Source organism: Fukomys damarensis, unplaced genomic scaffold (assembly GCF_012274545.1).
Source record: "Fukomys damarensis isolate Sample0158 unplaced genomic scaffold, DMR_v1.0_HiC HiC_scaffold_37, whole genome shotgun sequence".
Lineage (NCBI taxonomy): Eukaryota > Metazoa > Chordata > Mammalia > Rodentia > Bathyergidae > Fukomys > Fukomys damarensis.
In genome coordinates, this window is record NW_022900949.1 from 46342149 (window position 1) to 46366325 (window position 24177).

General features: G+C 37.5%; 1 long non-coding RNA gene across 1 annotated transcript; it reads left to right on the forward strand.

The window, feature by feature from the left end:
* Positions 1–1581: 1581 nt before the first annotated feature.
* Positions 1582–23928, forward strand: LOC104863151. The gene is made up of 4 exons (XR_780493.1): positions 1582–1666; positions 4233–4328; positions 17879–17942; positions 23857–23928. It is a non-coding gene; the product is annotated as an uncharacterized LOC104863151 (long non-coding RNA).
* The last annotated feature ends 249 nt before the right edge of the window (positions 23929–24177 follow it).

Here is a 24177-nt window from a genome sequence, read left to right on the forward strand (position 1 = left end):
TAACCAAACTAGGCAAAGGATGAAATTATTTGAGCGCTGCTTCTTCCCTAAAGTGTTTAGATCAAATCTAACGGAAGTTCATATTTGTTAGGGAAAGCATGACAACATATTAGAGTGACACTGCCACCATTCAGCTGGGCTACGGCCTTCTGAGTCCAAGCTCAGCTTTCCCTACAACCTGTAATCTCCTCCAAACTTTTCTGCTTAAATGGTGGTGGTGCTAATCTAAGGGCAGGTGCTAATGCTATCTCTTTCCACCTTTCAACCCTTAGAAAGTCTTGTATAGACAAAGTCACAAATACCTTATTACTTGCTCTCAACTCTTAAAGATTTAAAGATACTGAGTGCAAGAGCTGCCATTCCATCTGAATCCTCAAGCATGTCTTAACCCATCACCCTTCTTTATGTACATTGCTTGCAATCCCCTAATTCAAAGTGCATCGTCTCTTGACTGGATTTCTGACATAGCCTCCTAAATGAACTCTCTTCTTCCCTTTTCCTCTCTTCTACCCAATCAGCTGGTTTGATCTTTTAAAACTGCAACCTTAACTTGCTTAAAATGTTTCCTTGCCTTCTTATGATCTTGTAATGAAATATAAGAGCAAGGTGTCCATCGATTTGTATAACTCTGCCTCTGCCCTTTTCTTCAGTCCCATCTCATGGGGAGACTGAAGAAACAACTTTTTCCTATTTATATCATAGCTATGCTGTTATCTTTCAGATCCTCAAATGAGTCAATGTTTCCCTTTTTCAGGGCCTTTGCACATGCTGTTCCCTTTCCCTGGAATGCTCTTCCTTAACTCTTAATCTGCTTAACTCTATTTGCCCTTTTAGGCTTCAATTCAACTGTTGCTGCCTCAGATAACTTCTCACTTATCCCCATCCCCTAATAGAATTATGTCACACCTGTTACTTTCTCCAGACTATTTGCATTTTTTCCTCCACAGAGCTTTCACATATTACATAGATTAGTAATTATATACATAATTCTATGCTTACTCACTTGATGTTTCTCTCCCCTTCTACACTGTGGTACTTATGTGCCTTATTACTCTCTAAGCCCTGAAAAGTTTAAGCATGTTCTCTTTAGCTTCACAAGCATAAGAGCAGAGCCTTTCCCTTCCTTACCATCATTATCACCATGGTAGATCAGGAGGGCCCATCCTCATAAGCAGGTGTTTAGTGTTTCCTGGTATTTTGTCCTCATGGGTTAAGTTAGATGATAAAACAGAAAAGAGATTGGAAAGTCTTACTTGAGCTGGGCGTTTTCTTGTAATATTTGTCAAGGTAAGCCAAAATTTCTGTACCAAACTGCTGTATTTTATTGGATCAACATAGTAAAGTTCATTTCTGCTCATGTAAGTGTCCAAAGCAGATATTTATCATAAGGATAGCTACCTTGGTCACTGTTCCAAGGGACTTGGGTGTACAGGCTCCTTCTACGTTATGGTTCTGCCACCCCTTAGGGCCTTAGAGACCATCATTTATATCTGGCAGAACAGGAAATAGGTTCATAAAAGATTGGAATGGAATCAGCCATTGTGAAAGAAATGTGTGTCACTTCTTCCAACATTCCATTGGCCAGAGCTCACTGGTTCATGCTATGGCTTCATCTATGGCAAAGCAGACTGAGAAATAAGGCCTAGAATGTGCCCAGGAAGACAAGGTAAACATGTAATGTGGATGCCCAGGGAAAGGATAATTGGTATATGCCCAGGATTGGGAGATGGTTGGTGCTCTCTAAATGCATAAATAAGTACATGAATGTTGGGAGAAGCAGCAGCCTTCACAAATATTTTGCATGTCAGTCATTTCATACCTTTGCAGTCCTTCTTGTTTTAATGGGTGTGAGTAGTGCTTTTCAAGGCTGTGGAATAAGGCTGGAAAGAACTGTAGCTATGGTGCCCTTACTTCTGTGGGCTTGTTGTATTCATTTATAAATACACACACACACACACACACACACTCTCACACATACACCTACATACACTTAGAGAGAGAAACAATCCAAGCAAACAGGATAGAGCACAATAGAAGGAAAGATAAACATGCCCAGTGCCTGGCACATAGGAATCCTGTAAATGTTAGAATGAGAGGAAAGAGGACAAGCCCAGTTTTCCCTATCTAGGATTTAAATGGATGATTCATAGACATATACTGAATTCCAATAGTCTTTCCTTAGAAATGTATCAAAGAGTGCTATCCCATTTTCCATTCATAATGTTACTCTTGTCTTTTAGCAATAGACTAGGTTTATTTTTCTAGTTAGTCTCTGTGGCTCTTCACGCTGTGTAAAGGCTACAGAATGTCAGGGTGGGGGAGTGGAGTGTTGTGGCAGGAAAAACCTGACTCAGGGGTCACTGAGATGGTTGCCATGAAGCTTTGAGAAGGAAAGGGATGCGGCTTATGATGGGATTTTTATGACTAGTTTCTCTGCTGATTTTGTAGAGGACGAAGAGTTCACCAAAAATCTCTTCTTTTTCTATACTTGCTCATCAATCATTGTGACCAATGCTATAATACATTAGTGTTCCCAACTCTCATATTGACTCTCATTCTTTCTGGTCCAAGTCTGCAGTATTGGCTGTAAAACAAAAGTGCAGCTTTCTTGCAGCCCAAAGAGGTCATTTGATACACTTTTGGATAAGGAGACATATCACCCCTCCCCAGATTTGCTGTTATGTACCTTGAATGGTTAGGATAGCAGGAGTTGCAGCTGTCATTTTTGGACCATAATGAAGATGCCAAGAGACAATAGACAAGTTGATTCTGACATTGTTGAACACCATTACCAATGGTAACTGACACCTAGATTTAGGCTTTCTTTTATATGAGGAAACATAAACCCCTTTTGCTTAAGGCACTTAAAATGAGGATTTGGTCACTTGCAGCCCAAAGAATTTCTTTTTTTTTAAATCTTATTGAGTTTATTGGTACATTTTAGGTATACAGTACAGTCGCATTCATCATTGGGATCTTGTACCTTTACATGACAGGTCTTGGTTTTCATTTTTCATCTTTTTCCCATACCCATGCCCTCCCTTCACCCCCTTCACCCTCGCCTATTTACAAAGACTTTGTTTCCATTTTTTCCTTTTCTCATATTCCAAAGCATTTCTTAATGACTTTTTCTTTTTTAATTTTATTTTTCCATAGATAGAAGTAAATGAACCAGCTATATATAAGAAGAATTAAAAAGTTTCTACAAAATACTAAAATAAGATTTCTAAAACTGGAATTGCAGGATAGGGATTATAATTTAGAAAAAAATAAAGTCAGAGGACTCACACTGTCTGATTGTAAGACTTGTTCTAAAACTAGGTACAGTAAAATCTTGGATTACTAGTACAGTATTTATAAAGTTTATAAATCAAGACAGCATTATTGCCAAACAATAGACACAAACATACTCAGAATACAATAGAGAGCCCAGAAAATATAGACTGCAAAACAATCATTCCCCTGGAGCATTTCTGCAAAGAGGAAATATCCAACAATGCAAATTACCTCTTCCACTACAGTGGCAAGTCAGCTCTCTCCCCACTGAGCGAGCCTTCCTCAGCCTGAGATAAAATTTAATCATAATGAATATGTTTAAAAGTAAATTCTACATTACACTTTCCTGGACTAGACTACTGCTCTCAAATGTCAGGTCTTCTTGTTATTTTTCTTTGATCTCTCTGGAGTTCTAGGGAAATCTCTTTGTTCCTTGTGAGCGCGTGCTGGCACTGTCTATTCTTGGCACCATCTCTAGGGGCTCTCTTCTGGAGCAGGTGTAAGGATTGCCCTTTCTCGTACTTCTGCTTCCCTTTTCCTGCCCTTACTAATTTTGTTTTCTCCCAGATACCTCCTCCACTCCCCTCCTCAGTTGATTTTTGGCCATAGTTTTTATGTTTCTGATTCTCATTGCTAAAGTATGAATGAGATCACATTGTCCCCTTGCTTATAATCTTCAGTGGATTCCCCCTTTCACCAGGTTCCTTCAGTACAGCAGAGGCCCCGTGGCTTTGCCCTCATTGGTCAGGACTCTTCTGGCCCCACATCTTGGCATGCCTGAGGACATCAAGCTGTCCAGCCAAATGCCATCTCCTCCAGCAGGGCCTTCTCACCACTCTTCCAAGATACCTCACATCACTCCATCCACTTTTAAAGTTTTATTCAAAACTTTGTCTTTTATTTCTCATCCATTAATTTGTCTATTTCCTTTTTTTTTCATTTCCATTTTTCTAAAGCTCCATGAAAGTAAGGACCTACTCTGCTGAAAAGTGACATTTGTCTTTGATCTATAGGAAAATGAGTTCACCTGAGGAGAAAGATCCATAAGTGGGGTATGTACTTTTGCTTTTCCAAATCAGTCCAGGTTTTCCATGTAATTATTAACAGCATTCCATTCCTCCTCAAAGGTATGACTGGTGGACAATGAGTTACATGGCCATCCTGCCTATGAGGCAGAGGAGCCTGTGCATGGTTAAACACCGGGCCAGATGAGAGGTTGGTGCCATTCAAGGGATGGACAGGAGCCTTCTGTGGTGGGATGGTGGTCGTACTTCTGATGCGGGGGAGGGAATGGTGATGAAGTTGGAGAAGCTGGAGTGGGCTGAATTATGTAAAGCCATGTGTGTCTTGCCAATCAGAATTATGACAAGGACTGTTAGTGTCTTCCTTGTATTCTTGGGAGAAGACTTTTCACTGTGCTTTCCTTTAGAGAGATTGTGGAACTAGGCTATCTCAGGTGGAAACATTTGTGTTTTGCATGTTAAAACAATATGACTATGTAATTTTAAATTTATATAAAATTTTAAATGGCTTCCATTTATAGCTTGGGTCTGACTCTTCTTGTCTAAAGAGAAACAATGGGAAAACTGGATAATGAATGTATTATATATAAACCTTTGTGTACTTCTAATTATTCAAGTGTTTTTTTGTTCCCCTTTTTAGTTTTAACTACAGTAAATGGCCCTTTGCTAGAGACTTGTACCAATGTCAAATCTACTCTTTTCTCATATTGTCAAGCCTTTCTTTTGTCCTTAAGATATATTATCAAATTTACGTAATGATTCTAACTTTGGAAGTTTTATATGAGTTTCATTTTTTTTTGCTGGTTTTAGTTCTGGCTTTCTCACATGGTGCCTTATTTTGTGGTGTGTTTTGTTTTGTTTTAACTACGAGTTGTTAATTTTTCTTGAAACTTGATCTGGGAAAATTTTTAAGTCCTAGGGTAAAGATGAGTCTTCCAGAAAGAAAGCTTATTTGCACCTGTTATATCTCTTGGATATACTAGTACTCTGGGACTTCTATAAGCTATTGGCTTACACATTTTTGGAATTTGGTTACAGACCCCCAAGAGGGATGATGCTAGATCACAAATTCTTATGTTGGACACTTTTCTCCTTCTATCACCATTGAGGTTTGAGACATTGTATTTTTCTTTAATGTATCCTGAAAGGACTGGGGTAGGGTTATCTCTAATTGATCCTTATATTAAAGTGCTTCAGAGATCAGCTTAATGCAGTGGGTGAAGGTTTGGGGAGGCTCATTCTCATTTGGGGAGGACTTTTCTACCTGGGAAGATACAGGCTTTGTCAGCTCTTCTTGGAGACATGAGTGGTCTGATATTCAAATTCATCTAGTTTAGCAAATGTCTTCGTAAAACTACCTTTCAGTCTTCTCACTGCTTTCTGGACTCCCCATTCATTTAATTATTTGCCCAGTGTAAATTCATGGCTTAATTAAATGCAATTTTACCTTCATCATGAAGACTGCCAAAATCTATTATTTTTTAAAATCTTAAAGTTTATATGGAACCAGAAGAGAGATGAAGAATAGCAAAAGCAATCCTGGGTAGCAAGAGCAAAACAGAGGCATCACAATCCTAGATTTCAAGTTATATTACAAAGCTACAGTGATAAAAACAACAAAGAATCATCACAAAAACAAGCATGTGAATCAATAGAATACAACAGAGGAAGCAGAAACAATCTTAGGCACTTTCAGCTACTTAATCTTTGACAAAGGGGCCCAAAAATACACTGGAGGAAAGATAACCTATTTAATAAATGGTGCAGGGAAAATTTGCTATCTACATGCAGAAGATTGGACTCATATCTCTCACCATGTACTAAAATAAAATAAAAATGGATCAAATATTTAAATGTTAAAACAGAAATACTTAGTCTGCTGGAAAATAAAATAGGTGAAACTCTTGGACATAAGCATAGGCAAGGACTTTCCAAACAGAATCCCAGTTGTATAAGAAATGACATCAAGAATCAATAAATGGAACACATCAAATTTAAAAGCCTCCTCACAGAAAAGGAAACAATCAACAGAATGACGAGACAATCTACAGAATGAGGAAAAAATTTGCCAGCTACTCCGTGGACAGAGGACAAATATCTAGAATTTATAAAGATTTAATTTATAAAGATTTAAATTTATAAAGATTTTGATTTAAAAAAATTTGACCCCAAAACAAAAGACCCAATCAAAAAATGGAAAACTGAATTGGATAGACACTTCTCCAAAGAAGTAAAAAAGGTAAAAATATACATAAATATGTTCAGCATCTTTGGTCATTAGAGAAATGAAAATCAAAAAACAACACTGTTACCAAAGAAAGAATGGCTATCATCAAGAAGTCAAATAATAACATTATGTTGGTGAGGCTATGGGGATAAAGAACTGTTCTGCATTGTTGGGTGGAATGTAAACTAGTACAGCTACTATGGACATCAATATGGAGATTCTTCAAAAACCTAAACTCAGACATTCCATTCAACCCAGCTATTCTCTTTTGGTGTCTTCTCAAATGAGTTAAAGACATCATATTACAGAAATACATCCATAACCATGTTTATAGCAGTACAACTTACAATAGCTAAATATTGGGAGCAGCCTATATGCCCATTAGCAGATGAATGGATAAAGAAAATGTACACAGTGGAGTACTACTTAGCATGAAGAAGGATATATTTGAGTCATTTTTAGGAAAGAGATTCTCTTTGAGACCATAATGTTAGGTGAAATAAATCAGATGCAGAAAGTTAAGTATTGCATGGTTTCTCTTATAAGAAAAAATAAGTATATATAAAGAGCAAAATAAAAGACAGGTTATGTGAAACAAGGAGGTAAACTTGTGCAGATGGGATGGTGATCTAGGGGTGGAGGTAGAGAGAGTAGGGAGAGTAAAGGAGGAGAAGTAAAAAAGGATTAAAATGCAGTATTGCATGCACCATCCCCATGATTAATATATTTATTATGCATCACAAATGTGTACTAATAAAATATTTTTAAAAATATCTATTGGCCCAAATATTGGCTCTTGGTATTCAAAGTCAGACTTTTGAGATGAGAAATACCTTTCTTTTGGTCCTTGAGTTTGTCGTAAAGTGCTAATGATTATCTTTTTGTAATCAGTGCTTCAAATCATCCAAACCTCCTGAAACAATGTAGGCCTCATCTTCAATATAGATTTGATTTAAAACAGCGAATGAATTAGAGTAAGAAATAAATTGTAAATGCCAACCATGTCCATTAATATAAAACAATTTCTCCATTATAAAGAATTATTTGACTATTTTTAGTCCTTGAAGAATGTATCCATAATATGACTGATAATTAAACTAATACCTTATTAATGAACATTTTGATTCTTTTCATTTTTACCTGCAATCCATGTTGTAACAATAAACATTCTTGTACATTTACTTTTTTATAGCTATACAAAATTTCAGCAGGATAAATGTCTACAAATAAAATTGGTGCGTCAAGTACTACGTCCATTTATACTCTTGATGGCTATTGTCTAGGACAATTTTATACAGAAAATGAGAGAGTTCCACCATCGGTAAGTGCGTGCACACACCTGGGAGCAGCTGTGTGGAGCAGAGTGGTGCGGCTTCAGGTGGGTCTAAGCGAGGACCCCACCCCAACCCCAGGGGTATAGGCACACATCCCAAAGCCACAGACCACCTAGAAAAGAGCAGCACAGGCATGCAAGCTTCATCCAGAGTCTTGCCATACCATCAGACACAGCCAAAGGCCCCCTTGGAAAAGAACTACACAGACACACAAGCAACAGCCAGAGGCTCACTACAATGCCACTGATAAGTGCCTGAAGACCCTAGCCAGAAGACTGCACAGACAATGGGAACTAGGATACACAGGCCCCAGACAAAACCCCTCCCCTAGACAACAGCTGCATAAGGGCTCCAGTGAGAGGCACACCTAGATACCATCCCAAGTGTGAACAGGCCCCAACCAGAATCCCACCCAGACAACAGGTCAGCTCAGGGATATAGATGGGCCACTATTCTAAACCCAGGAATTTATGTACTGGGGAACAGCGGAGTAAAGGCTGCTCAGGGGCCTGCTGAGAATTGAAGACCATTGGGTGAGCAAAAAGTTGCCTCAACAAAGGCACAGCAGGCTGCATCTGCTGAAATAAGATGACACAAACAAGTCACTGCTGAGAAGAAGACCATTGGGTGAGCAAAAAGTTGCCTCAACAAAGGCACAGCAGGCTGCATCTGCTGAAATAAGATGACACAAACAAGTCTCAAAACCAGACTTTTAGACCACCTAATGCAAGCCCAAAGGGAATAGAGATGGAACAATCTGATATTCAACAACCTGGGAACTGACAACAACAGAGGACTTGGAAAAAATGAAATTGGAAGTAATTTCTTAGATAACAGCAGAGATTGTGCCAATAGGACAAGACATGATTAACAAATCTAGAGCACAGATTAAAAAAAATACAGGAGCTGAGAAACATGGTACAAATCCAATGTAGGAAACAAATGGAATCCATAAAACAGATGCAAACAGATTTCCAAGACATTAAAAACTCCACTGAAGGTTCATGCACCAGAACAAGACCATGCGAGGACAGAATTTCAGATACAGAAGATAGGATTGCAATTAGTGACCAAGAAAAGAAAAATCTCTTAAAAATAGTAAGGGACCATGAGAGATCATTCCAGCAGCTGTAAGATGATTCAAAGAAGAATAACATTAGACTGATTGGAGTTAGTGAAGAAACAGAAGAGAGTGAAGATGACATAAAAAAAAAAAACTTCATCAAAGTAATGGCAGAAAATGTTCCAAATAGGGGAAAGAACCTGACATACAGATAAGTGAGGCTTATAAGACTCCAGCTAGCCATGATAAAAAAAAATCTACACATAGGCATATAATAGTTAAGATTGCAGAAACCCAGCAGAAGAAAAAAATTCTACAAGCAGTTAGAGAAAAGAAACAAATCATGTACAAAGGAAAGCCCATCAGAATCACAGCAGATTTCTCAACACAAACCCTCAAGGCAAGAAGAGCTTGGAGTGATATATTTTAATGCCTAAAGGAAAACAACTTCCAATCAAGATTTATTCTTGATACTCTGTATCTTTCAGAATTGATGGAGAAATAAGATAAGTTCAAGACAAAGAACACCTGAGGGACTTCATGAATACCAAACCAGCACTCCAACAAATTTTAAAGAGTATACGATAAAAAGACAATGAAGGTGACAACCCCGGGAAGCATAGCAGAATGAATCCACTGGGCAGGAAAGAAATTAAATGCAAAAAGAAAAAATCATGAGAAGGATAAGTCAATACATATCAGTTATAACCATCAATTTTAATGGTCTCAATTCACCAATCAAGAGAAATAGATTGCCAGAATGGGTCACAAAGCAAGAGCCAACAATATACTGTATACAAGAAACACCTAACTCAAAAAGAAACTCATAGACTGAAAGTTTAAAGGTGGAAAACAATACTCCATGAGATAGGAGCCACCCAAAAAACAGGAGTAGCTACTCTCTTTGCAGATTAAGGGGATTTCAAACCAACACTGATTAAGAGAGACAAAGAAAGACACTACATCCTTGTAAAAGGAAAAATCCAAGAGGAAGAGATGACAATCATAAATATATATGCACCAAACAGAAGTGTGCCCAACTATATAAAATGGACATGAAAAATCAAATAAGCACTAATAAAATAGCAGTGGCAAATATCAGTACTCCACTGTCCCAAATAGATAGATCAACCAGACAAAAAATAAACAATGAAATAGTAGAGCTCAATCACACTATTGAACAAATGAACTTAACATATGTTTAGAGAGTGTTCTACCCCACAAAATCAGAATACACATTCTTTTCAGCTGCACATGGATCATTCTCCAAAACAGACCATACTCTCTCTTATAGAACATGTTTAGGTATGTGCAAATGAATTTAAATTATCCCCTGTATATTATCAGAACATAGTGCAATGAAACTGGAGATCAATAGCAAAAGAAACCACAAGAATTTAATAAACACATGGAAATTGAACAACACACTTCTGATTAACCAATGGGTCACAGAGGAAATTAAATAAGAAACCAGACAGTTCCTACAATTAAATAAGAAACCAGATGGTTCCTACAATTAAATGACAATGACAATACAACATATTGGAATCTACAGGATACAATGAAAGCAGTCTTATGAGGGAAATTCATAGCAGTGAATACTCATATTAGGAAAATAGAATGAGCTCAATTACACAACCTGATGCTGAACCTCAAACTTCTAGAAAAAGAAGAGCGGGTCAAACCCAAAGCTCATACAATGGAGAAAATTATAAAGATCAGGGCAGAAATTAATGCAATGGGGAGTATGAGAACAATACAAAATAATCAGTGAAGCCAAGAGTCAGTTCTTTGAAAGGATAAGCAAAATTGACAAACCCTTGGCCAACCTTATCAAAAAAGGAAAGACAAGTCCATGCAGTTGGGAATGAAAAGGGTGAAATTACAACTGACCCATCAGAAATCCAGAGTCATCAATACCTACTTTAAGAACCTACACATCAATAAGATGGAAAATACAGAAGAATGGATAGATACCTAGATTTGTATGAATTACCTAAGTTGAATGAAAATGACCTAAAAATTCTAAACAGCCTAATATCAATCAATGAAATTGAAAACATAATAAAAAACTTACCAACTCAGGAAAGTCCAGATCCTGATGGCTTTACTGCTAAATTCTATAAGACATTTAGAGAGGAACTACTGCCACTCCTGTTTAAACTCTTCAATGAAAGTGAAATGGAGACAATAATCCCAAATTCATTCCTGGAAGCAAGCATCAGTTGATCCCCAAAGCAAAGAATGACCGAACCAAAAAAGAGAACTATAAACTAATCTCATTAATAAATATAGATGTAAATATCTTTAATAAGATACTCGCAAACAGAATGCAGGAGATCATTAAGAAGATCGTACACCCCAGTGAAGTGGGATTCATACCAGGGATTCAGGGATTGTTCAACATATGTAAATCAATAAATGTAATCCACTATGTTAATAGAGCCAAGGACAAAAACCACATGATCATCTCAATAGATACAAAAAAAGTATTGACAAAATCCAACACACATTTATGATAAAAATCCCTACAAAAAATTGGAATACATGTCTCTACCTCAATCTGATAAAAGCCATCTATGAAAAACAAACAGCCAACATCATACTAAATAGTCAACAACTGAACTCCTTCACACTACAATCAGTAACAAGACAAGGATGTCCACTATCACCGCTCCTGTTCAATGGAGTTGTGGAAACATTAGCCACAGCAATTAGACAAGAGTAGGAAATAAAAGGAATAAAGATAGGAAATAAAGAAGTAAAATTGTCATTATTTGGAGATGACATGACACTCTATTTAGAAGACCCCAAGAACTCCACCATAAGTCTTCTAGGTTTAATAATGAAATTCAGCAAAGTAGCTGGATACAAGGTCAACACACAAAAAACAATAGCTTTTCTGTATATGAAAAACAGACTCACTGAGGGAGAAGTGGGACAAACAATCCCTTTCACAATATTATATATATAAAAAAGAAATACCCAGGAATCTACCTAATGAAAGAAATCAAAGACCTCTACTCTGAAAACTACAACACTCTGAAAAAGGGATTGAAGAGATAAATGGAAAGACATCCCTTGCTCCTGGGTAAGAAGAATCAACGTAGTGAAAATGGCCATACTTCCAAAACAGCTGTATAGATTCAATGCAATCCCAATGGAAATCCAAATAGCATACTCACATACCTTGAGAAAACAATCCAGAATTCATTTGGAACAAGAAGAGACCTAGAATAGCAAAAGCAATTCTAGGCAATAAATACAAGGTAGAGGGTATCACATTCACCTTCTTGAAACTGTACTACAAAGCAATTGTGATTAAAAACAACATGGTACTGGCAAAGAAACAGACCTGAGGACCAGTGGAACAGACCAGAAGACACAGAAACAAGTCCAGACACACTCAGACTCCTCATCTTTGATGAAGGATCCAAACACCCTCATTGGAGGAAAGATAGCTGGTGATAAATGGTGCTGGAAAAACTGGGTTTTACCTTGCCAAAGATTAAACTGGACCTATATCTCTCACCCTGAACTAAACTAAAATAGAAATGGATTAAAGATCTAAAAATTAAAACAGAAACACTAAAGAGGCTGGAAAAGAGGTTAGGTAGAACTCTTGAAGGCACTGGTATTGGAACAGATTTGTATGAACAAAACCTCAGTTGCCTGTGCATTAGCACAAACAATCAACAAGTGGGATCTCTTCTCATTAAAAAGCTTCTGCACAGCAAAAGAAGTATCCAGTAATGTGCAGAGACAACCTACAATGTGGGAAAAGTTTTTCTACACTTGATTTTAGCCAAAGGCTGAGAAGCGATGAGAAAAAATTTTCACTAACTGTTCCTCAGACAAAGGGCTACTATCTAGAATAAAGAACTTAAAAAAATCAGACCTCCCAAATTTAAAGACCCAATCTAACAATGGGTATCTGAAATGAACAGACATTTCTCAGACAACGAAGTACGAATAGCAAAGAAACATATGAAAAAATATTCAATATCGCTAGCCATTCGAGAGATGCAAATGAAAACAACACTGAGATTCCACCTCACTCCAGAAAGAATGGCTGCTGTCATGAAATCAACCGATGACAAATGCTGACAGGGATGTGAGGAAAGAGGAACGCTGCTAGTGGGAATGTAGACTGGTGCAACCACTGTGGAAATCAGTATGGAGATACCTCAGAGAACTAGGATTGGAAGTCCCACTTGACCCAGCTATCCTCCTGCTGGGTATCTTCCCCAAAGAATTAAAAGAATCATGCCATATATGTGCACCCATGTTCATAGAAGTACAATTTGTGATAACTAAAACTGGGAAATAGCCCAACTGCCCATCAAGAGGAGACTGAATAAAGAAAATGTGTGCATTTTTAAAAAATAAAATGGAGTACTATCCAGCCATAAAGAATGAGATACTAGAGACATGTATAGCTAAATGGATGCACATTGAGGTGATACTCTAAAGTGAAATAAATAGGACACATATGTGTAAATACCAAATAGTTTCTCTAGTGTGAGAAACTGAAAATGCAAATAAGCAATAAAGGGTATACTAGATAATTTGAAATAAGAAGAAAAGGTGCAAAGTGGGAGTGGTAATGAGAGGGGTAGGGGAAAAGAAAGATGGGAATGGAATTAACGTGAGGAAAAAAAAGGAAACAGTGTTTGTAGATTGGGGGGGAGGGGAGGAAGGGTTGACGGGAGGGCAGCGGAATGGGGAAAAATAAGAACCAAGATGAATTATGTAAAGGTGCAAATTTCCAGCAAAGAATGTCACTACATTGTAAAAAAAAAATGAATGTAATAGTCACCTGTCACAAAAACAAGCATGTGTTTCAGTTTCAATGTCAGGGTCCACTCACATTTTACATATAATACAAACATAACCTATGATAAAGAAAACTTCAGATATCTGAACTGCATAATTATCTTTACTGCTTCCAGCTTTCACTTTAATGATATCTTATGAATGTATATGTAGTAAATTCAGGGATCTGAATTAAGTTGTTAAATGGTCACAAGTGGATCTCTAGTTTACATATTTCTCCCCCTCTTTTTTTTTTTTTTTTTTTGCTTAAGCAGGTGTCCTAATATCTGCAAATTTAAGGATAGAATTATGTGTTAAACTGAGCCACAGGCTTTGTGTTTTTGTTGTTTCAGTAGTACAGATCAAATCCAGGGGCATTCTATTACTGTTCTACATCCCCAACCCATTTTAATTTTATTTTGAGACAGGGTCCCACTAAGTTGTCCAGGATGGCTTTGGACTTGTGGTGCTCCTGCTTCAGCCTCCTGAGTCATTGGAATTACAGTCATGTGCCACTGCAGTGGTTTGTGTTTTATTTTGAATCAATACAATAAAGTTATAATATATTAGCATTCTAAGTGATCTGTGGACTTGCAATTGGAGAGGTTCAACTGATACAGTAATTTGGGGTGCAAATGAGGGACCACTTAGATGGGGCCCAAAGATGAACATGTGAGCCCTCATCTACCTGCGGATGGGAAATAGTAGCCCCTCCTCTGCCAGGGGCCATCCCTGGCCACCTTCATTTCAACTCTTCAAGTCTTGATTTAGGTGTGCTCCTTTAAGACCCAGAGATTCAGCTGTCCCAGAAGAAGCAGTTAGGATAGACACTGGCTCAGGCTATTGCTCTTTTTGAAGGAGCCCAAGAAAAGATCCTCACTCTTCAGGGATAAATTCAGCCAGAGGGCTCCAGCCAAAGGTTGTTTCTCACATTCACTCACACATCCCTCTCCAGAGCTCAAATCTGCTCCCTGATTCCTAGGTCTGAGCTAATCCCACCATTGCACTTGGTTCAGCCCCGAAAGCACATTATTCTCTTTTGAACTCCTAAGTCTGCGCAGACACTGAACTCCTAAATCTGGGCTGGTGGTCTTATCGTTTCTTTTTGGTGATGAGTTTTCTTGAGGGACAATCTTTCTTGGCTCCAGACATTTTTCAGTTCCACCCCCACCCCGGTTTGATTAGGTTTAGAGGCAAAGTAGCTGGTCTTGGTCTCTCCCTGGGAGTGTCTTGGCTATTCAAGTTTAGCCAGGCTCCATATAACGATATTTTCTTTCTTCCTCCCACAAAAATACCAAATTCCATTTTACCCATCTATCCTACTGAAGATCATTTAAGTCCACTCCTTTCATTTTAAAAATGAGGAAACAGAGGCACAGAAAATTTGCTTCCAGCTAGTGACATACTCAGTCTTGAGAGAACAAAAATAAGAATTTGTGCCTTCTAAATTACAATTCAGGGCTCTAGTCTTTTCATCGAGATGTTTCTGTTTTGTGGGTTTTCTTTGGTGTTTTGAACCCCTAACTTACTTTCACTGCAGCATATTTAGCCACATTCCACCCTGTGCGGCTGAAATATTTGCAGACATCCTGGGCACCTTTATTATTTACCTACTAGTTATTTACAGAGTCAGAACCAAAACCACTCATTAAATTAGATGCTATTTCAGAAAACCTACATCACTGTTCCCCTTCATTAAAAGGATAATCAACAGCCAGAGCTGAGCACATTGGCTGGCCTAGAATATGCCTTGCTGCTTCTCTGTGACCCAGCGAACCCAGAAAATCCTTATGGGTTGGCCCAGAATTTGATGCACGCTTTGCGTTCAGCATTTCCACTAAACTCTCCATGGATCAAATCTTTTCTGGTTTCTGATTCTCTTTCTTTGGAAACATTTGTCACTCAGTCAACCACCACATTTTCTCTGAAGTGGCCGTCTGTGAGTGGTGTGAAATATCCTCCTTCTAGAACCTCAATCAGAATGCGACAGAACCCCCTTCCTGTCTAAGCCTTTGTCTGCCATCCACCTCGACAGTCACAGGACCCACAGTGGAGTCTTGGTTCTGTGTCCTCAGCACTATACGCTCCTTCTCTCCCTACTGGCTGTGAAGTAGTGTTCTATGATTGCACGTTCCAGGCCTACTTCTTGATATTTTAAAGGAGAGAGAAAGGAATTCAGAAAATTTCCTTTCTTTCTAAAGATAAGCCTAATTTTTCAATCTGGCCCATGTCTGTATGTGATAAAAAATGTTCTGTTTTGGCTCCAGAATCTCAGAATTAACTAATTCATTATATCTCTGCAATTCCATTCCTAATCATCTTCCCTCCTCTTTCTATTCCCCACTCCGTCTTCCCCACCACATCCTCAGGTTAATGCTGTATACAGGCTATGTAGATGCTTCATATGAAAATACAAATAAATGTATACTTATATGGTTCAATATTCTAGTTACTATTACAATAGCTACAGGGGGCCCAGATAATGCTTTGAGTACTTTCTACACATGGTCTCATGTAATTTTGGGGAGAACTCAACTTATAGATGAGGAAGCTGAGACTTAACGTGGCTGAAGAGACTGTGCCAGAAATTATTCTTGTTAAATAGTGGGTCAGGGCTTGAACTCAGGGCTGCTCAATGCCACAGTCCCCACTGTAATCCTTGCACTCTGAAAGATCTGAAAGGGGTGAAGGGAGGGCAGGGACAAGGGGAAAAAATGAGAACCAAGACCTGCCGTGTAAAGGTACAAGGTCCCAATGGTGAATGTAACTGTACTGTATGCTAAAATGTACCAATAAACTCAATTAAAAAAAAAAAAGATCTGAAAGGCCCCTTTAATAAAGCTCTAAAATTCCATGATGCTGCTTATTTGTGAGAGGCTCATTTTCTGCTCTCTAGGGAGTGTGCACTGACTTCAAGCTGCAAGGACACAGCTTATAAGAAGGTAGCAAAAGGAAACATGACACAAAGAATGATTGTAATGTCCAGAGAAGAATGTAGAAGAATAACAGGAAAATCTCCATACAGAAGGCTTTTTCGAAACCAGAGAAGTGGCAGCAATATTTTATTATAAAGCACAGTGTAGCAAGAATGAGCCACCAGGTTGAATTATATTTGACCATCTTATTTTCATGTTGGGCACATAAACAAGGGTACATATTATACGCCTTATTATTTTTTCTTTGGATTAGGGAATGTCATGAATGCCATAAATTTGTCTTGGCAGACAGTATTGCAGTTAGACTTCTCCAAAAACCACTTCTTAGTACTAAATTTAATGTGGTGGAAATGGATATTTCTTCATAGCTGCTATCATTTCTGCTTAAATTATTAATAGTTTTAATTTATTCCTAGAAAGTTATTATTTTACTTTAAAATTATTCAGAGGAAGATTTAAATGATAAAAATGCTAGCACTTGTATTTATTTATTTATTTTTGCACCATGCTGTTACAAAACAAGGATAAAATAGAGAGGCTAACCCAGCAGAATAGATGTTACCTGGGAAACATGTTCAAAATAGGAACTCTCAGGCCCTGACCTAGACCTTGTGATGTCGCTCAGAAACTTTTGCATTTAGTTTTATAATCCATCTCATGTTAATATTTTCCCATATATTTATTCAGTTGCATTGCATTTAATTACCTTAGCTCCTTTGTCCAAAATCAATTGAGTATGAATATGACATCTATTTCTACACTCTCTCATCTGTTCCATTTGTCTGCTTTTCTATCCACCAGTAGCACATTGCCTGAATTGCTATTCCCTTATAATATGCTTTGAAATAAAGTAGGGTGAATCACCAACATTTTTTTCTCTATTTATATAGGTCTTCTTTACATACACATATTTCAGTGCTACAATAAATGTTACTTTTTCCTCTGTAGTAAAATATGTATAACACAAAATTTCATTTTAAAGTGTGTACTTCAGTGGAATAAGTACATTTACATTGTACAGTTCTAACTCCAGGACATGACCCTTCTCCTGGGGTGTGGTCCTCTTAAATGATGGCTTTCTGGGGATTTTTGACTGAACGTTTAAAATGCCCAAGGAAATCTCCCATTCCAGCTGAGCTGCACCACTGCAGAACCTTCGCTTCTCGTTTTCTACCATAGTTAAAGTCACTGTATTTCTTTAATAGGAACTGAGACAAGCATGAGCCCAAGACAATGGAGTTATGGACAAATAATGATTCAACTCCTCAGGTAAAGTGAAAGGTCTGACTTCTTTATTTACTTGTTGCCTGAGAGCAGTATTAGGATTTTTAAAAATTAATAAAAGAAGATAAAATGGTGGTTGGAGCAGCAACCAATAGCAAATGACAATAATAAGGCCTCTCAAAATGCTTTTGGAAATTTGTGAAATTTATATTACAAATAAATGAGTAAAACAATTTGCTCCACTTAACTCCTTGTTTCCCATAATTATCCTGTGTATCAAAGTCAAAATTATCCCCCTAAAGCACAGTTCTGATTTTGCTAAAATATTTTCTGGTACCTAGTATTGCTAAACAAATTCCTTAGCACAGCATCTAATGCCTTTCTAGATGTGTCCATGTTGTCTTTTTAGTATTTTCATTCAGTGACTCCACCTTTGGCAGATGGCATTTGGCTTCTCCTGCCTTGCAAGGCATTCTGTGTGTCTGTCGCTGCTGGCAATGCTTTTGCCCTCCTTAATTACTCCCTAACCCACTCAACTTTGAAGACCTAATTCAAATGCCACCTCTTCATGGCATCCACATTATTTCCAGTTGCAATCAACCTCTATTATCTCTATGATCCTACTTTACTTCTAATGCACCCTTGCAGGGTATGTAGTGGCGAATGCATTTTTATTTTGCTTTATGCAATTGTGTCTTCTTTCATTGCCTCGTGTAGGGACCACATACATGCTACACACAAGCCCCAAATCCCTACTTGTAAGCTCATGGAAAATATTACTAAATGATTACAAAATGATTTTCTACCGATCTTAAATGTACTGCAAGGCATCTCAGGATATTATTAATTGATTATTAGCAACTTGTCCAAGCAGTTATTACCAGTCAATCAAATGCAGTCTGCATTCCTTTTTTAGCTAAATTTATGACTTTGTTTATAACTAAAGCTTAATGCTTTGTTTAGTGGAAGTGAGTTTCACTGCATAAAGGTGAAGGGAGGGCAGGGACAAGGGGAAAAAATGAGAACCAAGACCTGCCATGTAAAGGTACAAGATCACATTAATGAATGTAACTGTACTCTATCCCTAAAATGTACTAATAAACTCAATTAAAAAATTCCAAAGGTAGTTTCCACCAAGGACTAAATTTATTCAGGAGAAAGTAGAAATGTAGAGATTATAGAGGATTGCAATGCTATGACATTATAGCATGTGGATGGGCTGGCTACATAGGAGAAATCTGTTAGTAAGAGCAACAAGCTCTTGCCAAAGTAAGCTGTCAGACCTATTTTCTTCTCAAGAAACCCACCAGGAGACTTTGTTATTTCTGTAGTTTTGAATCTAAGAATTGGATAAAGCTCTATGTCAACTCTGTGTAAGGTCATGCTCTGAAAATCTTATGGGTCAAGGGAAGGAGCCAAGGTGTTTTCAAGTGTCTCAATTCATTTTATTACTATGGAACAAATCTCATCAGATATGGTTAGACATTTTTCCCCTGTGAATAGCAGGTGTCTAAAATAACTAAGAATTGTAAAACTGTAAAGATGTAAGTCTAATGTTCAAAAGCCCAGGGCAGGGGTAAGGGGAAAAAATGAGAAGCAAGACTTGTCATGTAGAGGAACAAGATCCCAACAATGAATGTAACTGTACTGTATCCCTAAAATGTACCAATAAACTCAATTAAAGCTGAAAAAAAAAAGCCCATTTGGGAAATGACAAGAGACATCAAGGGTTTCTCTTAAGGTCAGTTTTGAATATTTGTCCGTGTCCTTGAAACTATTCTAAATCTGTACTATCCAATACAATAGCTGATATTCACATGCAATTATTTAAATTAAAATTAAATAAAATGTAAAATCCAGTTCTTCAGTTACACTTGCCACATTTCAAGTGTGGCTAGCAGTGATCCTACTGGAGAGGACAGATAGCACTTCTGTGCTTGCAGGAAGTCCTACTGCACAGTACTGTTCTCAAGCCTCTTGCAAATGATTTGAGCTCTGCTGCATTGCAGTTAAGGGTTTTTGTAGAAGTTTTTGCTTCTATACACCAATGATATATTCTTTAACGTTACCATTACTTATATTACACAACTTAATATTTATGTTTCTTTCACCCAAATAAGTGCTTTTCTCTTTGGAGGCCCTTCTGTTTAATGTCCCATTTGAGATGAAATATCAAGCAAGTATTTATTTGCTGTGGTTAGAGGCCTATGTTGTATGCAACATTCTGTTATTTATTTTCCCTTGTTTCTTTATGGTGGTTAATATCATCCCTGATTCATATGAGTTTCTTTCTTCACTTCTCTGCATGCTAAGTTGGCTAGGTACTGCATGCTTGTGTGAATTTAAATTGTCTAACTTTTCCCTCACTAAGGAAGATATAGAGAATTCAATCATTAAAGAAAAGGGCTATTGGGAAATAATGTACCAAAAGTCACCTAACTATTCTATGACATTTTTGTTCTTGCCTTTTCTTCTACCTTAAGTAAAAGTCATTGTATATAGGGATGCGTTAAAAATATGTCACAAAATACAATATGGCTAAGGCTTCCATGTTACATTTAAATGAGGTTAATTTGAAATGACTTAATCTATGTTATGGTGGCTACTTACTATAAAACTCATTTTTATTACACTCAAAGCCATATGTTGACTTCATCTATTCCTCTGAAGATGAGATTATTTGATTTTTAAAAAATATTAAGGCAAAAATAAATGCATTATAGCACATGAGACAAAATCTCATCTCTATTTCTATTCCTATGGTCCCAAAGATTATTATCTGTCCTTGTAATTTCCTACTAATGTACCTCTTTGAATAAAGTCTGGACTGACTATTTATTCATATGTTCTCTTTATCCACACACTCCCTAGGCTAAAAACTTGCTATGTATTTGGAATAAATGAATCAAAATCTTCCCTTTACAGCTTCATCCTTATCACAACAGGACCTCCTCAGTGTCAGCTGCAGTGAGACAGTTATTCTCATGGCTTGGTTTGAATCTGTTTGGTCCTTCCTGCTGTGGAGACCCCAAAGTCACTTAACATTGTGTCATTTGGTTCCTTCATCTCAAAGATGAATTTGACTTCCAAACCTAAATCACTAGAGTTTTTTCCTGAGGTTTAATAAAAACCATTGAAATAGTGCTATTATTTTTCAGCTGAAAGTCAAGACTAAAATTCTTTTTTCTCTCTCTGACTTTAAAGTTTTTAAATGAAAATGTATAGTGAAATGCACAGATTTTAAGAATAGAATTCATTGCATTTTGACAAATGCATACATCAAGTGCCGAATGTCGAAACTATGGGAGATTTCTACCCCCTTAGTTCTTTTTGCCCTTCTGAACACGTCCATTTTCCCAACTGTCAACACAAGACCATAACTATTTTGATTATGCCACTGTAGCACTTTTTTGTAGTTCTAGAATTTCATATAAATAGAATCACACAGGGCTTTTTTTTTTTTTTTTTTTTTTGGAAATTAGGCTTTCCTCATTTTCTATGAATTTTAATTAAATATTTCACTCCCCACTATAATGTCCTTTCCATCCACATTTTATATGGACACCTGTCTTTAAAATATTGGAAAATCATCGGCATAGAGGTAAATATTAAAAGTGTTAAGAGAATGGTTTGGTGTTTTGGAAATGGCTTTATAATTCACAACTACACGACCATGTCTAGTAACTTTGGTAAGTTACCTAAACTCTCTGAATCTCAATTGTCACTGTAGAATAACTATCATAAGAGCTGAAGAGTTAGCTCAGTGGTACAATGTCTGCCTTGCAAGCACTAAGTCCTGAGATTGATCCCCAGTACCAAAAATAAGAAAAACAAAGTAACTATCATAATATTTGTCTCACAAAAGTTTTTATTAGAATAAAATAATGTATGCATAACAGCCACCATTTGTGGGTACTGAACAACGGCACTCCTTCCCCCTTTTAAATTAATTAGCTTATATGGTAACCTGGCATTTTGGCCATTTTCCACATCCATTAATTATGTTTACTTGACTCAATTGCTAAGTAGGCTCCCATCAAGGTCATTCTCTTATACAACTACACTTATTTTCTTCTTGTTTTTAAATGTTCATTTAATTTTGATTGCATCTTCTATGAAAAATACCTTTATTTTATAGATAAGGAGACCGAGACTCAATGTGGACTTTAAAAGTTGGACCTTTTCATGGGCAAAGCTCTGTCCCCTGAGATAGACACAAGGGTGATCCAAGACCCTTAGGTCCTTTGTCATTTTTCTTTGCTCAGGAAAGTTTCCAGTGCAAGTCGAGGACCCAGTATAAACAGATGTCTGCTTTTGCCAAAGCTCTCCATCTGTTTTCTGCCTTCTGTTTAGGTGGTTCTTGGCTGACAATTGACTGTGGTCCAATGGTTCATCTGTTTGTTCATTCATTCATGAACAGGTGTATGCTATTCTGACGATTTACTTGGCTATTACATGTCAGAAACTATTATGCGCACTATGTAAAAATAGAGCAAAAATATCTACATTTTAATGAAAGATACATTCCAAATAGGGAAGGTGGACAATAAGTTTATTTACTTACTTATTTAATGTTAATGCAGTAAGTACTTTGGAGGGGAAAAAAAAACACAGAGGAGAGGAAACTGGAGTTACCAGAGAATGGTATTTATTTTTATAAAATAGGTTGAAGGAGACATCTCCATTCTATCAATTGAGACAATTAACAAAGCCTAACAGTTACCCGCAGAAGTCACACAGCATGAGGGAATGAGTCACACAGATATAGGGCAGGTTGGGAGAGAGAGGTTCCACGCAGAAAGAAGAACAAGTCTGAAGCACTAGGATAGGAAGTCCCTGGGTATCTTTCTGAAACAGTTGGGCAAGCTAGTGAACTTGGGAGCAGAGTTAGTCAGGAAGAAAGGGGAAGAGAGGAGTAATAAATGGACAACCATTAAGGGTTTTAGTAATTATTTTAAGGACTTTGATTTTAAAAATTATTGATTTTATTAGTGCAAGTTTATGATATGGAATAGTGATGTTCGTTTTGGGGAACTGGTACATGAATATAACATATGTTGATCATTTTCAAACCCTTAAACCCCTCTTCTTTTTCCTCAACTCTCCCCTGAACCCCTTTCCCATTTCTAAGAGTCTACCTTCTAGCTTCCTATCATGACTTTTATTGTGAGTGAGATGAAAAGCCATAAGAAGATTCTGAGCAGATGAAACCATCCATGATTTGACTCATATTCTGACTTCTGGGATAAGCGTGAACTGCAGGAAGGCCAAGATGGAAGCAGGGAGATCAGTTAGGAGACTGCTGCAGCAATCAGCAAGAGATGACATTGGCTTGGATGGAGTCAGTAGTAGTGAAGGTCATGAGAAGTAATTGGATTATGCATGTGATTTGAGGCTAGAGCCAGTAGCATTTGCTGATGGATAGGTTTTAGTTTGTGGGAAAGAGCCAAGGAAGATGTTAGAGTTCTTCTCTTGAGCCACTGGAAGGAAAGAATCATCATTAACAGATCCAGAAGGCAAGAAGAGGAACAAGCTTGAGAAAAAAAAAAAACATCAGGAGTTCATTCTTTGGAGAAGTTAAGTTCATTTTTTGGAGTAATTGAGTTTGAGATGACTGCTAGACAACAAGCGGAGATGTTGGGTAGACGAGATGGATGTATGAACCTGGAGTTTAGGGACAGGTCTTTGCTGAAGATGCAGGTTTGGAAATTGTCAAAAAAGAGGAGGGTTCAAAGCAATGACTAGAGGAGCACACCTACGTGTAAGGGTATAGACAGAAAAGGGAAGCCCAGTATGAGCCACTGCAATTGATGCAATGTGATTTAAAATGACTTTCAGTCACTTTCAGATAGGTCTAGACCTTTTATTCTTATTACTAGTTAGTATTTCCTTGACAGTTCTTGCTTGTTCTTTACCTACTCTTCATTACTAAAGAGGGTTTTGCTCATTTTGTCTTTAGGACAGACAAGTGCTATAGACTGGTTGTTCCTGACCCCTTACAGATTAATGGGCATTGAAGAAACAACAGGTGATTTTGAAACTGTTCTCCATTCCTTTGTGTGTGTGTGTGTATGTGTGTGTGTGTGGAACCAGGGATCGACCTCGGGTCCTTGTGCTTGCTAGGCAGGCCACCGAACCGCTGAGCTAAATCCCCGACCCCCTGCTCTCCATTCCTTTCAACACTCTAGAATTCAAGAGGGAGCTGAGGGAAGAATAAAAACAAATATATCTTTTGTGAGACATAGGATTTTATCAATGTGAGAAACGAAGTTTGATTTCA